Source organism: Bubalus bubalis, chromosome 10, assembly GCF_019923935.1.
Source record: "Bubalus bubalis isolate 160015118507 breed Murrah chromosome 10, NDDB_SH_1, whole genome shotgun sequence".
In the NCBI taxonomy this organism is placed as follows: Eukaryota; Metazoa; Chordata; class Mammalia; order Artiodactyla; family Bovidae; genus Bubalus; species Bubalus bubalis.
In genome coordinates, this window is record NC_059166.1 from 54,074,254 (window position 1) to 54,087,454 (window position 13,201).

Consider the following 13,201-nt stretch of genomic DNA (forward strand, 5'->3'; position numbering starts at 1 on the left):
ATGCACATGGGAAGAGGAGATTGATGACAATCTGAGTACCTTAAGGGTTATATTCCAAAGGTGGAAATCCATCCCTATGTATAATATATTCTGTATGTTTATCTGAGGGCAGACTTGTTCACAAATATGCAAAGGAGTGTGCTTGGGTAAGGTGAATAAAATTAAAAAGATGATAGCACATTAAACTCTTCACATTTATGTTCAAATTAGAGGTCTGAGGAAATTATCAGCACAAGGGAGCCCAGCATTAAGCTTTATAAATCATGTGTCTCCCACCTCCAGCAGGATGTGAGATCATGAAGAGCTGGCACCACACTTCTGAAGAAGCTTCCCAAAGCTCAGGAAGGTGCTCAGTTGGGGAGGGGCTTGGACTCCACCCCTCAGAACCAGCATTTCAGCCAACTATTTACATTATATTCTGTGAGAGAAACACATACTTTCTCCTTGTTTTCACACAATGGTTTGACACAGGTTGTTTTTTTTTTTTTTGATGAACAATTCTAACGCCATGCAATTTCCCCCCTTTTCTGCAGAGCCCTTCTCATTAAATTTTTGAGTTTTCTGTATGGAGGGGCTTTGGAAGCGGAGGACATGCATTCCATTCCCAGCTTCTCTGCTCTCAGGTTGGGAAAACTGCTTAACTTCTTTGAGCTTTAGTTTTCTCATCTGTAGAACTGAGATAACAATACTTTTCTTTCTCGGGCTTTCCCTGGTGATCTGGTGGTTAAGACTCTGCACTTCCAATGCAAGGGGCCCTAGGGGCAATCCCTGGTGAGGGAACTAGATCCCACATGCTGCAACTAAGACATGCAGCAGCCAAAATGAAGGGAAAAACTCCAATATTATTTTCCCTTCTATTTCATAGAATTGTTTTAAGGATTGATAATACAGCATGCAAAAAAAGTGCTTTGTGGAGACATCTGAATTACAATTATGACGTTGGAACTGGAGAAATTATTTAGAATTTCTCCATCATATGTTTCCTAAAGATCTCTCTTCTCTGTCTAGCCCCTACTGTAGTCAAGCCCTCATCGTTTCTGTCCTGGACTGACTGAAGCTAATCTCTCAATTGCTTATTTTGTTTGCAAGCTGGTTTCACTTAAATTGATCTTTTAAACTATTACCAGAGTGATCTGTCTAAAATGCAGATCTCATCATCTATCTGTCTCTAGGGCTCCCAGTGACTCTTCTGTGCTTGAAGCATAAAGCTGAAACTGCTTAGCCTGGTGGACCAAGGTCTTTGTCATTTTTCCAACTTTACTTCTAGTCACCGCTCCCTGGTGTTTTTCTTTGCTCCAGCCATACATAACTTCTTGCAGCTATGTGTAGCTGTGGGTACCTTTCTGTCTTTGCATGTGCTATCCCTCTGACCGGATGTCCTTCACCCATCCTACATCTGACTTTCTGACTTATCCTTCAGTTCTCAGCTCAAGGTATATCTTCTGGAGATTTCCCACGTCCTCCCTCTCCTCCAGGAAAAGGTGAGTGATGTCACGCTTAACCTCTCAACTCACATAATAACATTGTATTAATGGCAATAAGGATAGTATCTACTTTGTAAGGTGATTGTGCATTAATATTTGTGATCCTGTCTGCAAATATTTGCCATTACTATTAAGAATTATGGCTATCATTTTGGGGAGAGAAGAATGATACAGATATACCAGAATCCCATTCAGAAACTTCTCTCTCAGGTTTGTTGACAACTGGAAAAGCCTTCTGGAATTTGGTTTTTATCAGATGTCTGTTGCCAGTGTAGTGAAACACACATTATATACACCAATGGAAGTTAATGCTCAGCTCAAATAATAACACATTTAGTTGTATCTATTATTGTATTTCGTGTCATAATAACAGAAATACTTCTCCTTATGTTACTTTCTTTTTCTCTTTTTTTCCCTTTCTTTTTTAGATGTCAGTATGCAACTCTGTTTTAATTCTCCTGAGTCTGCTGGGAGGCTTATTTGTTTCATGGTCCACACCACTGGGACTATCGGAAGAGAGAAACATAAAAAAGAGAGCGAGGCAGCTGATCTCATAGGTAATTACTACTTCTGTGATGCTGTGTGGCTAAGTGGTACATCTATTGCTGTTTCCCCTGATCTCCCCTACTTGGATCCAGGGGACTTATTGTTGTTTGCAGGGAGCTGCTAGACTGACCACTTCTTAGTTCTTTCTTCTTTACAAAACATAACACGATGATGAGAATGAGACTCAGGTGTGGATACTTTCAATATAGTGAGAAAAAGGGAAGTTGATTATAATGAAAACAGATGTGAATATTTTTTAGTCTTGTTTTATAAGAAAATATAGGTAATGCATCAAGGAGTCAAATAGATTATATATTTTAAATCATTAAAAATAGATAACAAATGTTATTATTTATTAAATTATATTAATTCTTAGAATTTAAATGTTGATCATACAACCCCTTGCACATGAACTTAAAAATATTAAGTTTTACAGTAGTACATTGGGAGCTTGCCAGGGGAACTATATTTCAATCTTCTCCCAACTTTGCATTTTTGATGAGGGAGCCCTGATTGTCAATATCTATTTACCTCTGTTTCACTGTCAAATGCACTTAGGGAGCACGGATTGTCTTTCTGATCTTTGAATGCTTGGTTCTGAGCACCCTGATGGACACAATGTGCTCATTGTATTGATGATTGCAAATGGCACCATTTTTCATTTTTCATGTTTTTGGTAAGATTTACAATGACAATTTTTATTTTTACCTCCCCTTCTAACAGAGCAGAGGATATCTCTTCTGTATGGTTTAAGTTGATGTGTTGAAAACTGTTATAGGCTATTCTTGAAAAGATTTTATTGATTTCATTACTTTCATTAACTTAAGCAAAACCAATCCAGCCATTTCTCTAAACTGTTACGTATTTCACTCCAAATATCACTTCAGGCTTAACTGGAAATCTTTTCTGTGTCGTATAAAGCCATGTTATTTTAGTTCTTGCCCACAGACATTACTATATTTTGGTAACATTAAATCATGAAAGTTTTTTTCAATTGAATGATGTAACTGGAACATGCTTGAAAAAATATTTAGGAGCTTTAAAATAAATCTTTAGTGTTTGAATATTATTGCTGAATAACCTTCAAAATTAGCTTGATTGTCATGACATATATTTTAGGTAAACATCTTGTTTATATATATATATGCATAAACATACATACACGTATGTATGTATGTATGTTTATGTAAACACATGTATGTATATATGTATGTATGTACATAAACATACATACATATATAAACAAGTTGTATACCTTAAATATATGCAAGATAAAATTGTCAATTATACCCCAGTAAAGCTGCAGAAAAAAATCTAGTGTAAAAAAGGATCACACATGTGACACTCAGAGTTTGTAACAGACATATAGACGTAGGCTGTTAAAGAGAAAAAAAAGAAGAGTTTTCTCTTTGAACTGAAACTTTTATGCTGACATCAAATAAAAATTATGCTTCAATGTGTTTTGTGTCTATCAACCTACATTAGTGGACACTAGAAAGCAGATCACTTTCTTAGAGACATGGGCAGAGCTTCTCAGTGGATAAAAGTATAGTGATTTTTAGCTTCTTTTCATATCACAGGTTTTATGACTCAAGTTCACATTCCTTAGACATGTGATTAAGTTCACATTTAGTGAATTCAAGTTCACATTCCTTAGAAAAATTTTAGTAGAGTTCCTCAATCTTTTTCAAACCTTTCTAAAGGGATGATATAGTTACATTATTCCCTGGTAGGTTCTGCTGGCAACTTATTTTATGGGAATTATTGTGTTTGGGAGTAGATTCTTATTTTCATCAGTCTATGTTCTTAACCTTGGATTAAAGACAAACTTTAAAATGAGCCTTATCCTATTTAATAAAGCAGTGCTATATTTTGCTTGAAAAATTTTACAAGTAAAGTAATTAAAAAATTGTCATCATAGGAAATGTCAAACATACACAAAAAAGTGGGTAAAATAGTATGATGAAGCCTCATGCGTCGTCTCCTAGTTTCAACAATGACAAATTCATGGCCAATCTGACTTCAGCTATTTAAGTCATTTTGAGAAAAGGATCTCTTTCCTGCTATCCATTCTTTCTTCAGTTGTTCAGCAGACACAATTTAATAACGATTTTAAAAAACGTCCTTGGTGAGGCAGCAACAGGGACTATTTTAGGAACGTTCTCTGTCTGGCTTGTTCTCCTTTATTTCAGGTGGCAGTGCCATTTTATGCCTTGTAAAGATGTGGTTCAATTGGACGGGTGTGGCCGAAACCTTTCTTATGACTCTCCTGGTTGTCCTTTGTCTTGATGATGTCCAGCGGCTGATTTAAGTCTGTAGGTGATATTGAGCTAAGAGACAGCCTTACAAAAATGTCTTGGCTGTCCTTTCCTTAGTGCCTGTCTTTGTGCAGAGAGTTAAGACTTGAACCCGTGTGGCAAGTTTGACCCCCAGAAACAAATGTATTGCTTTTCCAGGAGGAAGCATAGGAGCATTTTGCATCAATCCTCTTTCTCACTCTGATGAAAATAATGAAGAGTAGAGGGCTTTGCTCTTAAGGAGACATTTCCTTCCTAAGGACTGTCTCTTTGTGTCTTTACTGTCTCTGTTGTGTGTGTACAATGGAGAGAATAGCTCAGCAGACCCTTTGCCCAGCCTATTATGCTGTTATTCCATCTGTCTGTAGAAAACCAGAAAAAAAAAATCCGAAAAACCCAACACAACACAACTGTGTTAGGTCTTGCCTTATGGCAAATTCTGATTCACAGTTGCTGTTTTCCCACACTTACTTAAGCTTCTTTGCACATCTACTGGCACAAAGGCCTGGGGGCTTCCTTCTGAATGTGAGATACTTTCATATATCTGGGCCCTCTGGCCTTGCTTCTGGCAGATGCAAACAAACAAACAAAAGGCTGCTTGGAGCTGACTTTCATCAGTAGAAATTGGTTGCCGACCAGCACAGGAGAAACCATATTAGAACTGCAAGTGTGTGTGGCTACTTGTTTGGAGATTGGCAGCATTTTGTCAATTTGGGGATAATATATATATTTTTATGTAATCTTTTAAAATGAATTACCAATAGAGAAAGAACCTCCTTGGGGAAAAATGGCTAATTTTTAAAAATGAAAACCTATTTAAAAATGTAATGTGATTTGAAAATAGATGCACCATTCTAATAAATTTGGAGGAGGTACCTGAAAGATGAATATCGGGCTGCATGTTATCATGGTATGTACAGAATGCAAAAAAAAAAAAAAAAAAAAAAGTATAGGTTAATGCATTACAAACAATGCTTTAAGTTACACTGAGCCTAATTTTATTTTCCACTGATGTAGTGTTGTAATCATCTTTTTTTTTTAAATTTTATTTTATTTTTAAACTTTACATAATTGTATTAGTTTTGCCAAATATCAAAATGAATCTGCCACAGGTATACATGTGTTCCCCATCCTGAACCCTTCTCCACATATATCAATGACTAGCTTGGGCCTGGAGAATAACTTCATGGACAATGAAGTTTTAGAAAAAATGAAGCATACATATGGCTCTGGGTTATCCATGGCTTCTATTTCTTTTGGCTCTCCATCTTTCACCCAAACACAGGATGGGCAGGCAGCTTCTATTTTGAAGCTTGGCAAAGGATAGAAGAAAATTGAAATCAATGGTTACATCTGAAAACCTTTGGGAGATTGAGTTTGAAAAGTTTATCTGTTTTTTAGAATAAATAAGAAACCAGGGATTTCCCTGGTGGTCCAGTGGCTAAGACTTCATGCTCCCAATGCTAGGGGCCCAGGTTGATCCCTGTCAGGGAACTAGATCCTACATCTGCAACTAAATATCCTACATGGCTCAACGAAGACCTGGTGCAGCCAATAAATAAACAAATATGTACGCAGCTGCTCAGCTGTGTCTGACTCTTTGTGACTCTGTAGACTGTAGTCGGCCAGGCTCCTCTGTTCATGGAATTTTCCAGGTAAGGATACTGGGGTGGGTTGCTATCTCCTACTCCAGGAGATCTTCCCAACCCAGGGATTGAACCTGAATCTCTTGCATCTCCTGCATTGGTAGGCTGATTCTTTACCACTAGCATGACCTAGGAAGCCCAATAAACAAACAGATAAATATTAAAAAAAAAAACCCAAATGATGCTAGAATGTTCCCCTCTTGCATGAATAATAGATGTGAAATGTATCTCTTTCCACAACTCCACATTTTTTAAAAGATACTAACCCCTTATTAAGGGGAATGAGAAAACCGAGAATTTTGTTATGCAGATAGCATTAACTGAATATTTTGAATAGAGGAAATCCATAGAAGTGGTTGAGAATCTCTAGACTTTGAGGAGAAATAGGCTTAAATAGTATAATCAAGCACATCTTTTTCTATTACTACATTCATGCCTATATTCTTTCAGTTCACATAGCTTTTCTCAAAGCTAGAGGCACTTCCGTTAAGAATATGGGATTTCCTGTCTGAAAGATGAGAAAACAAAGGGGAGTAAGTTTTCCTATCCTGGCCCGCCATCACTGTGGCTGGTCGATAGATGGCCACCTTTGGGTGTAGCTCCATCCCAAGTTCTATTTGCTGTGGCCCGTGTGGTAGGGTCACTTGCCCTACAGCATGAGACAGCTTCTGTGCAATCAGTTGACAGTGACTGCTTTTCTTATGAGGAGACTGTGTAAAGCAGGACCCAGAAAATCAGGGAATCCACTGTGATTTGTCACTTAACAGTTTTATCTCCAGCTCCCATTGGCTGACTTTCCAACCTGTGCTGCAATTAGATGTGATTTTTCAGGTGCTGTTGGTTTTCCAGGAGTAACCCTTCCTCCAAATTAATTTATGTATCCATAAATTTTAGATTTTCCTTAGGCCACTTTTGATCCATAATTTCAATTTAATTCCATTGTGAATAAAACTAGATGATCTGTTTAAAGTTCTGGTGTAGTCTTGCTCTCCTTTGGTATTTCAATCTAGTGAAAGATGTGCTGTGCTTAGTCTCTCAGTCTTGTCTGACTTTTTGCTACCCCGTGGGCTGTAGCTTGCCAGGCTCCTCTGTCCATGGGATTCTCCAGGGAAGAATACTGGAGTGGGTTGCCATGCCCTCCTCCAGGGGATCTTCCCAACCCAGGGATGGAACCCAGGTCTCCTGCTTTGTAGGCAGATTCTTTACCATCTGAGCCTCCAGGGAAGCCCTGTGAATGGTGGGTGACTAGATATCTATTAAAATTTCCTTGGGAATGTTGACACATTAGTGTGCCTGATTGTTACTACTTAACTTCTCACTTCTTCTGCCTGAGGATGTAGGTCACTTGATTGTAACTGATTTGTCTTGGAATCTGCCACTTCTTTGTGGGATTTCTGGGAAGCTGGGAGCAGACCATGCCCAGGGTTATCATGTATTGCAGTGGACCAACAGCTGTGAAACCAGCTTATGGTTTCAGAGACTGGTGTCTACCACTTACACCAAGGACTGCTAGCTACTGATCAACCAACTGGTTCAGGAATATCCAGTCACTTATCAAGAAATTTAGCCTAGGTTTCCCAAAATATATGCCATCAAAAAGGGCTTTTGTGTAAGCTGATAAAATGTTGCATAAGGTACTATCCTCCTACACATTTATAATGAATATTAATATAATAATGACTCTGAGAAGTCCTTCAGTAAAGAAGCTTGTCTGTATTTGCTTTATTTTATTTTATTTTTTTTTCTGTATTTGCTTTAGTGTTTCTGAAATTTCTTTTACCCCAGAACCCTACAGGTTACCCCTGTTTCCTAACATTTTCTGGAATTTGTACTAAAAAAGAATACGTTAAAAAATTTCTGATTTAGCTATTTCTTTTCATGATAAGAAACACTTTGGAGGGAATTTGCTGGTAGTCCAGTGGTTAGGACTCAATGATTTCACTGAGAGAGCCTGGGTTCAACCCCTGGTTAGGGAAGTAAGATCGAACTAAGATCCTGCATGCTGCAATGAAGATCAAAGATCCCTCGGACTGCAGTTAAGACCTGGCACAGCCAAATAAATAGATAAAAATAAAATACAAAAACAAAACAAAAAAGGGAATCCTGTTGCCCCCTGGTACCTTCAGAACCTTTTTGACCTTGCCCTGCCTCTTCACAGTTTCACTGTTACCCATGGCCCTGCTGTTGCTCTAGACAGATGTTAAGTGTATTGTCCATGGATGTTCCCTTGCCTTATCTCTGTGCCTTCCTAAGCAAAAGGTGTTGGGCTGATCAATTCGTTATGCATTTATCAAGCACCTACTCTTTGTTCAGCATTGTGTTAGGATCTGTGGAAATTAAGAAGAGTAATCCAGGGGAGACAGGAAAGTACATCATTTTAATATAATGTGATGTGTGATGATGGAGGTAGCAAGTGTTTTATGGGAAGTATAGGGAGGGTTGCCATACCTAACCTAGAGTAGTCAGGGGAGGCTTTCTGGAGGAACTGACCTGAACGGAGACTTGAAGGTCAAACAGGAAATAACCAGATGAAAAAGGACCTGGTACTGAGGGCAGGTTTTCCAGGCAGCAGAAAGAAGGACATAGGCATGGAAGATGGAGGTATACACCACAGGTACTTTGGTACTGCTAAAGTATGAACTTTGAGGCCAAAGAAAGGATGAAGATACATCTTCATATCCTGTTCACACATTGACTCAACTCAGACTGGATTACTTCCTGAAAAGTGGTAGGAACAACCAAGACCCAGGAGCGGCAAGGAGAAAAACAATCTTGTTAAAAGGATCACGATATAGAACGTTGAGGGGATGTGGGTGAGAGTTTCCATTTCCCTTGGATTTTCCTGGCTTTTCTCTGTATTTAAATAAGGAATATTTCTTAGTGGGCTTCCCTAATGGCTCAAGTGGTAAAGAATCACCTGCCAATGCAGGAGAGTGGGTTTGAAAGCAGGGTCAGGAAGATCCCCTGAAGAAGGAAATGGCAAACCACTCCAGTATTCTTGCCTGGAAATTCCCATGGACAGAGGAGCCTGGCAGACTATAGTCCATGGGGTCACAAGAGTAGGACATGACTGAGTGACTGAACAGCAACAATAAATATTTTCTGGTGATGATTCGTCCCACTAGATATTAAGCTAAGGAACACCTGGAAGGCATTATCTTATATCAAATACTGGACACAGATATCCTGATGGTAGAAAATGAGGATTGAGTTAAATATGTCATTTACGTGGTTTAACCATTTATTCAGCAAGCATCTTTTTTCATGGGCAGGTGTTATCTTAGGGGCTGTGCATATGTTGATGAAGAAATCAGTTGATTCTTGTCCTGTTTCCCCCTTGGAGCTTTTTATTCAGTATAGGAGGAAAAAATTATAAAGGTAATTATAATTGTGTTATGCACAGTAGGGGATTCTGATTAATATGTGAGTAAGAGTATGCTTAGCATGCTATTCTCAAATAGAAGTGGTGGTCTGAGCACGCGTACACACAAGAGAAGACATCAGCTGAATGTAACCCTTCTCACTGGAGTGCAAATTAATAACTCCAGGGTCATATCATTCATGTTAGGATTTCCTAGTAAAATTATGACATATAAAAGACTATTGCAGAGCAAAATCAATCTTAGAAATGATCATTTTATGAATCAAAACAGATTGCTAATATGAAAACCAGACAGAACTCTTTTTACCAAAGCCCAAGAATATTTTAACCAAAGGCTCCATCTGTCAGGAGGGGAACAGCAGTATGGCATCTAAGGAGGTTAGGTAATGACGCCAGAAGCTCACAGTGACAAATGACTGACCCCTAGGGCCACCAACCCTGGCTGCCTGGTGCTCTGCTGGGCCCCTGCCGAGTGGCTCCTATTCTCTCACTTCCGACCGGACCACTCCGCTAGCCCAAGGCGGGTATTTTCATTATGATCTATAATAACGTCGAATGGACTTTGTAATTGAATGAGGATCATACACTGGAGACTTTTGATGGGCTCAGCTCATCAGGATTTGAAGAGGGCTGTGCAACGGCGAGTGGGTGGTGGGGGCTGGGTTTGAGATGGCAGCCGAGGACGGGCTCGCTAGCTTCTAGCTCTGCTTCTGTGACCATTTGCTGAAGCAGATCAGAAACAAGGAGTTACCAGTTTTAGTACAGCATGAATTATAAACAAAATTTGTGTGCTTAGGGGCAATGATGAACGAAAACAGGGAAAAATTCCTGATTGGAAAGAGCAGTTTGCTGTGTGCACTATGTATAGAAGTAAACTGTCCTTGCATCTCAGGATTCTTCCTCCTCCTGGTCTGTTATGGACACCACCATCTGGCTGGAAGGGAGTATAGAGTGTGAGCAGGAAAAAGATGAACCTACACATCCTGCTCTCTTCCCTGAAGCTAATTATTGCTCACGTTTTCTGTGGATGGGAATACTTATCCTATTCACCAATGAATGATGAGACACCTTCCAATGAGGCTGTTACATACAATATTCATTGTGAACAATGAATAAGGTTTAATGAATTGCATAGTTGAGGGGGAGGGGAGAGAGACTGGTTGAGCCAGTGGATGTGTATTGGGTGAGGTGAAAAAATTTTCATTGTTTGGTCAATGTAATTATCTTCTCTAATGGACAGAGGCTGTGCAGGAATCATCCCAAATGAAGGAAGAAACTTTAAAAATTGGATCTAAGTGAATTCCCTGGCTGTCCAGTGGTTAGAACTCTGCACTTTCACTGCCCAGGGCCCGGGTTCAATCCATGGTGGGGAAACAAAAATCCTGCAAGCTGCGTGGCATGGCCAAAAAAAAATGTATATGATATAGGATGTACAAGGAGATTAAACCAGTCAATCCTAAAGGAAATCAAACCTGAGTATTCATTGGAAGGACTGATGCTGAAGCTGAAGCTCCAATACTTTGGCCACGTCATGCAAAGAGCTGACTCATTGGAAAAGATTCTGGTGCTGGGAAAGATTGAAGGCAAAAGAAGGGGGCGGCAGAGGATAAGATGGTCAGATAGCATCACTGACTCAGTGGACATGAATCCAAGCAAACTCTGGAAGATAGTGAAGGACAGGGAAACCTGGCATGCTGCAGTCCATGGGGTTGCAAAGCACTGTACATGACTTAGTGACTGAACAACAGCAACAACAGGATGTGGGTTGCAACTTGCCTTTCATGAGTGTCTATCTGGATTACTGGGAATTAACAACATCATACTTGATTCATTCAGTGCCTTCAATACGTGTTTGTTAAATTACTTGAGTGCCAGCAGAAAATTAATTTCCTGGCCACAGCCTAGTTTGAGTACCAGACACCATTGCGTGGGAGATGGGTTGGGTCAAGGTATGGAGATGGAGTGAGGCAGGTAGGTTATACCTACAGGAGGAAGCAGAGGGTTCCTTGGGAAACAGTGCCCACTAGGAAATGGCAAGCGTGAACTCAAGGATGGTTGGGAAAAGGCTTCCACAATGCATAGCTCCTTCAGAAATAAGCTGTTCCCACAAGGCATTGGTCAAGGAGTGACACAGTAGACCAGAGCAGAGGGTTTGAGATGGTGGAGGGCAGAACAGCACTGACAAGCTGGGGACAAGCTGGGGACTCCATCTCCAGAGCTGAGGTGGTGGGGTCAGAAATGGAACATGGCTACAAATGTGGGACAGGTTACAGGTGAAGGATTGCGAAAATGCCGTAAAGCATTACATGTAGGGAAGATGGGAAAAATGTGAGTCAAAAATCACCAGTCAGTCATCATGGAGTTACAACGATTAGGGGTCCAGAAATGTCCACAGAACGATGAAGCCCTGCCATGAGGACCTGTGTAGAAATTGCTAAGGGAGTTTATCTGTACTTAATGAGTGATTCAGATTATTTTAAGAGAGCAGGGAAGCATGACCTGTGGCTGTGTGTTTAAGTAGGAGTCTTTTTTGGTTTGGGTCTGTAATGGAGGCAAGAAGTGCCCTCCTTTTACTTCAAAGGACACACACAGAAGGATTCCTACTTCTCCTGGGGCTTTTTCTTTATAATTTAAAAATGTTTTCTCCAGAAATATAGAATTGTAGAAACAAACTTTAGAGATTTCAATCAGAGCAGTCCTAGGAAATGACAAGTGACAAAATTCAGTATTTAGCCAAATAGCATATTTAGAAAATCCCATGGACAGAGGAGCCTGGTAGGCTGCAGTTCATGGGGTCACTAAGAGTCAGACACAACTGAGCGACTTCACTTTCACTTTTCACGTTCATGCATTGGAGAAGGAAATGGCAACTGACTCCAGTGTTCTTGCCTGGAGAATCCCAGGGACGGGGGAGCCTGGTGGGCTGCCGTCTATGGGGTCGCACAGAGTCAGACACGACTGACGCGACTTAGCAGCAGCAGCAGCAGCAGCATTGAGATCTGGGTCAGTCGAGGTCACCTGCTCTGCTCTTTTTACAAGATATTTGAGCTTTTTCTTGTGGTTTATATGATTTGTCACATTATCACTTTATCATTAGGTAATGGAGAAGTCCTTCCATCATGCAGACATTCCACTAATTTCTGTAATGCTCTGTAAACCGCACTGTGCTCCCACTGTCATTTGTCTGAGGTAGCGGACCGAGTGTACGGTACGGTGACACGGACAGTTACAGCACACACCGTATGCATTTTCGTCTGAGCCCAGAATGCACAGAAGAGCAGGTGGTGATTTTCTTATACAAAATTTAATAGCCAATTTTGGTACCTATTCTTACAAAAATGTTTCCAATCATGGAACTCTTCTGGTTCTCATTGCAATGTAAATTTATATATTGTAAAATTTGTTTTGAAAATTTATATACCGGCTCACCATATGAACATGTTCTCATTGCCTACTCAGGCCTTTGAGCAATTTGCAGTCTTTTGTTAGCAAATAAAGGCCTTCAGAGGCTCCTATTTTGAGCCCCAAGTTTACCAGCTGCTATCCACTACCCAGCCTCATTAGAGGCCTGCTGCTCTGCTGAGAACCACACCACATGCTGCAGCCTCTCTTGTCTACATATTAGCCTGTTGCTGCTCCTTAAATTACCTGCTACAAAAGCGTGCTCTATTTCTCCACAGAGAGCTACCACTCCTATCCAGTTTGAAGAGGCTCTATATCATGATCTCTCGAACTAATTAAGGTTCGTGGGCAGGCCACAGGTTGCTACAGAGGAACTTTCCTGAAGGCTGATATTTATGAGGATTTTTTTTTTTTTTGCTGCTGTAGCTTATGTTCAAAAGTCTC

General features: G+C 40.1%; 1 long non-coding RNA gene across 2 annotated transcripts in view; it reads left to right on the top strand.

Annotated features, from left to right (window-relative positions):
- The first annotated feature begins 328 nt into the window (after positions 1 to 328).
- LOC123327866 overlaps positions 329 to 13,201 on the top strand; it is a 30,335-nt gene continuing 17,462 nt past the window's right edge. The window contains exons 1-4 of one of the 2 annotated variants that reach the window (XR_006542542.2): positions 329 to 623; positions 1,421 to 1,481; positions 1,913 to 2,041; positions 13,036 to 13,185. This is a non-coding gene — a long non-coding RNA (uncharacterized LOC123327866). Of the gene's footprint in view, positions 624 to 1,420; positions 1,482 to 1,912; positions 2,042 to 13,035; positions 13,186 to 13,201 lie in introns of those variants that run through there. The other variant, XR_006542543.2, reaches the window with a different exon arrangement.